The sequence below is a fragment of the Bubalus kerabau genome, chromosome 3 (assembly GCF_029407905.1).
Source record: "Bubalus kerabau isolate K-KA32 ecotype Philippines breed swamp buffalo chromosome 3, PCC_UOA_SB_1v2, whole genome shotgun sequence".
Classification (NCBI taxonomy): domain Eukaryota; kingdom Metazoa; phylum Chordata; class Mammalia; order Artiodactyla; family Bovidae; genus Bubalus; species Bubalus kerabau.
Genome location: NC_073626.1, coordinates 3,366,603 through 3,371,106, shown reverse-complemented (window position 1 = coordinate 3,371,106; position 4,504 = coordinate 3,366,603). Strand labels below are relative to the sequence as shown.

Here is a 4,504-nt window from a genome sequence, read left to right as displayed (position 1 = left end):
ACTGGAGTGGGTTGCCATTTCCTTCTCCAATGCATGAAAGTGAAAAGTGAAAGTGAAGTCGCTCAGTTGTGTCTGACTCTTAGCGACCCCATGGACTGCAGCCCACCAGGCTCCTCCATCCATGGGATTTTCCAGGCAAGCGTACTGGAGTGGGTTGCCATTTCCTTCTCCAATGCATGAAAGTGAGACATGAAAGTGAAGTCGCTCAGTCGTGTCTGACTCTTGGCGACCCCATGGACTGCAGCCCACCAGGCTCCTCCATCCATGGGATTTTCCAGGCAAGCGTACTGGAGTGGGGTGCCTAGAGCCACAAATCAATGTCACGTCTGTCTGCCTTAATCAGACTCCAAAAAGGGAGTCCTGGCCTAAGTCTGGCTCGCAGTGGGGCCCAGGCCCGCAGATGGCCCCTGGTGCCCCTTCTCCCTGCCCCCGAATGTCTGACTGGGTGGACAAACCTGGAGGCTGTCACAGCGTCCACACCGGGCCCGTGGCCTGTGGCTGAGCGCTGTCACAGTGGATGAAGCCAAGCTGTGTCCCTGACATCACTGCCCCTCCCCTTGCCAAGCGTGCCAGTCTTTATAAAGGACTGGGCAGTAAATGTTTTAGGCTTTGAAGCCAAGAATCAGTTTCCTCAATTCTTCAAGCTACCAGTCTCCCCAAAAACCTAATAGTTTTTTTTTCCACTTTACACTTAAAAATGTAAAAATCATTCTTAGATCACAAAACCAGACAGCAGGCGGGAGACACCGAGGTACAGTGTCCATCAAGTCCTCTGTTTTTCGAGCAGGTTGAGTGGACTTTGAGAGCCCCCAGGAGGTGCAGCAAAGTGCAATTCTTTCTTTGGGTCACATAGTCCCCAGGACAGTGGATTGTTAAATCTTGGACACCTTTGACCTGTATTTACTTTTTTTTTTTTTTCAAATGAAAGCAGAACAGACTTGTTTAGCCTGGGAATCCAGTTCCTTCCTTAAAGTGCATGCAAAGCTCTGTGTGCCTCTGTGTTTTTCTGTGAGAGGCCCATGAGTGGCTTTCTTCACATCTTCAAAGGCTCCGTAAGCCTGATGGTCCGTGTACCCCTTCGCTTGGGCCCCTGCCCCAGGGGTCAGAGGCTGGAAGCTGCCTACTATCCTGGCGAGGACCCACCGTCAACAAAAGGCCTCTGGGCTGCCACCAGCTCCGGAGGGCTTCGGGCATTCGAGGGGTGCAGGGGAAAGCTGCCCCAATCGATAGAGTGAATGGTTCAATATCTCATTTTGCTGCCGAGGCAGTAAAATAAATAAATAAGAGCCCGGCTGGAAGTTGAAACCCTCCGTGTTCAGTTGCTTCTCGGAGGCCGGGTTGATGGGCTTTAATGGCCTCAGTCGGCACAGGACACAGGCAGACTGTCCCAGCGGTGTGCCTCTGTTTCCTAGGCAACCGAACTTGAAGTAAGACGATGGCTGGAACTGGGTAGCGAATCAATTCGCTGGAGGTAGAAATGTGGGGAAGGCAAACTTCACATAAAACTGCAGACCGCATTGTCCAATTTACTATCACCTCAGCTGCTGTGTATCTTCCTCTAATTTACCTCCCACCTGGCTCACCTACCCGCTTCCTTCCTCCCCAGACTTTCCCCCTCCAAAAGAAAACCCAAGTTTCAATCGTTCTGTTATCATCAGGATGATGCTTCTTTCTAGGCTGTCTTTAGGGGAGGATCAGGCGAAAAGAGCTAAAGGCAGAAGCACTTGGGCCAAGTTCTTGTGTGTGATTAGCCTCAGCAGTGGGGTCCCGGCTGAAGCAATGATCTAGGAATTGCCCCCATGAGAAGCTGGGTGTGAAGACATTGTTTCAGGCCTTACTTCATAGGGAGGAAAATTCCCAAGTATTCTGGCAGATGAATCAGCAATTCTTACACTTTGCCTGGCTTCAGCCTCAGGGACACCAGCTACCACGTTGGCTAGATCAAGGGTGGGGTAAACATCAGGGGAGACCCTGACTGGCAGACTGTACCACTGCTCTGCAAACATCACCCTAGAGTGTGATTGCCTCATGATTGCTATGGGCCTTCTATTCAGTCATGGACTTAGGGACAGCAGCTTACGACATGCTTGATGAATGAATGAATGAGCAAGTGAGTGAATGAATGGATTTATTTTAACGGAGATCATGGTGAGAAATCCCTCAGCCCACACAGAGTCCTTGGGTTTTTTATTTTCTTATCTTCTCTTTCTCACTTTGAGTCCTTACTTCCCAAATTTGCAAAGGAGGGAGAAACTTCCCCTACTCGCAAGCCCAGAGTGCCCCAAGGAGAAAGCCCCCAAGTCTGACACATAATGGCATTCCTTTAGTGCTTGCCAATTAAGCTGCATTGATCATCATGCAAAATAATCAGATGCTAATTTAGAATCAGTTTTGGGGCTTCTACCTTTTATACTGTCAATGTAATAATTCAAGAAGCTTTCATTGAGTGTATCGGGATAGGCAGGCATCAGCTAACTTTGTCTCTAAAGGGTCAAATATTAAATAGTAGATATTTTCTGCTTCCTGGGTCATGCAACCTCGGTCGGAACTCTTCCCCAATGTCCCTGCAGCTTGAAAGCAGCTGTATGTATGTGTAATGGGTGTATATGAATGTGTGAAGCTGTGTTACAATAACACTTTATTTATAAACACAAGTGGAGGGCCAGATTCAGCCCAGGAGCAGTCGTTTTCCAAACCAAGAGCTAGGCTGGGTTCTAATAACAAACACCGGCAAATCTTAGAGGCTGAGAACACTGAAAGACTATTTCCCTTCGTGTTACATGTCCAGGATGGGCTGGTGGTGGGGAGGGATTTGCTCCAAGGTTACTTTACCCCAGCTCAAAACCCCGCCGTCTCTATGGGGGTGCTTCAGTGTCTCCAGGGCAGAAGAGGGAGGCCTTAGCCCAGGAAGAACGTGCATCATTTTCACTCTCACATCCTGCTCTGGAGCTCATCACCCAGCCACGCCTGAACTCAAAGGTTCGGAGGACTGCAGTCTGAAATCAGAAGAGAACTGCCTACTGGAGAATCAGAGTACTATCGACCACACGGTGCGTTAGGGATATGCAAAGCCCTCGTTGAGAGAAGAAAGGGACTACAAGCAGGCCTCTTCCTGACGGTGGGACAGCTATGCCCGCGAGAACAGCAGGGAAGAGGGGGTGATGGGGAGAGGGGTCTGCTGTCTCTTTAGCTAAAATCACTATACTCCTCCAATCTAATGGACGGCTACACAACATCTGACAAGGCTGTCGGGGTGGGTGTTCTAATTATTGACACTTTCAGAGCTAAGTCACTTCAGTCATGTCCAACCTTTTACTATCCCATGGACTGTAGCCCACCAGGCTCCTCTGTCCATGGGATTCTCCAGGCAAGAATACTAGAGTGGGTTGCCATGCCCTCCTCCAAGAGACCTTTCTGACGCAGGGATGAACCCACATCTCTTATGTCTTATGTCTTGTGCATTGGCAGGCTGGTTCTTTACCACTGAACTGCCTGGGAAGACACTTCCAGCAGGCAAGGAAGATCTGGACGACCTAGGGTCTGGTGAAGGACACCCCCGACCCCCATGCTCCATCAGTGCCTCCAGCCTGTGTCTGGACAGAGAGACATGGACCTACGGGGGAGGAGCAGGGAGGATGGAAGAGAAGAAAGCCCACACAGCCTTCCAGGCAAAAGTCATGGTGCAAATTTTAGAAATAACAAAATAATTACCTGGGAAACTGTAGAAGATTTCAAAGGACAGACATTTAGCCCAAGCAAAGTTTACATGATGTCAGACACAGACCCCAGTGGGACCTTCTTTTGATCATCACATGTAAATTTGGGGGAATTGTAGTCCAATTCATTTCCTAAGTCGGGAAAAAGCTAGAACTGGAAAAGTCTGGCGTGAGGCTGTCAGTGAAAGGAGAAGAAAAGAGACAAAGTCTCAGGGCAGGGCCCTGTCCATCCCTGCCTCCAAGCCTGGAAACAGGAGGCCACACCCAGCCTCCAAGGGCCAGAGGACTCCTGACACCAAGAGCAGCCTGAGCCTCAAGGCACATGCAGCCTCGAGGCGAACGGCTTACCTTCCTAATGAAACAATCCATATTGTCAGTTCCCAAGAATGCTTGCCTGCTCCCCAGAGACTTGCAAGAATTAATTAATACTAAATGCTTGTCAAGCCCTTTGCCAATGTTAAGGATTTGTTTCATGTGAAAGGTCAGAGTAAGCACAAATAGAAGCGTTTGGCTTTATTTTGTAAATATTCTGTCTGAGGATGAGCAAAAATGAACTTGCCCGTGGCAAACACAAGTGAGAACCTCTGCTTACAGAAGGCAGGTCACACACCTGCCTGCACGGAGTCGGGTACCTAATAAGTATATGATATATAGTATGGAACTGCATCAACGGGTAGATGCACAGCTAAAGTTTATGATATATACTATGGAATTGCATCAATGACAGGGACCTCGTTATTTCCTCCAAGAAATACCTTTGATATCTACAATAAGCTATAAGAGCATGT

General features: G+C 48.8%; 1 long non-coding RNA gene across 1 annotated transcript; it reads left to right on the top strand.

Annotated features, from left to right (window-relative positions):
* The first annotated feature begins 1,711 nt into the window (after nt 1–1,711).
* On the top strand, nt 1,712–4,082 carry LOC129647395 (uncharacterized). The gene is made up of 3 exons (XR_008712298.1): nt 1,712–2,110; nt 2,873–3,050; nt 3,469–4,082. It is a non-coding gene; the product is annotated as an uncharacterized LOC129647395 (long non-coding RNA).
* Nucleotides 4,083–4,504: the final 422 nt, after the last annotated feature.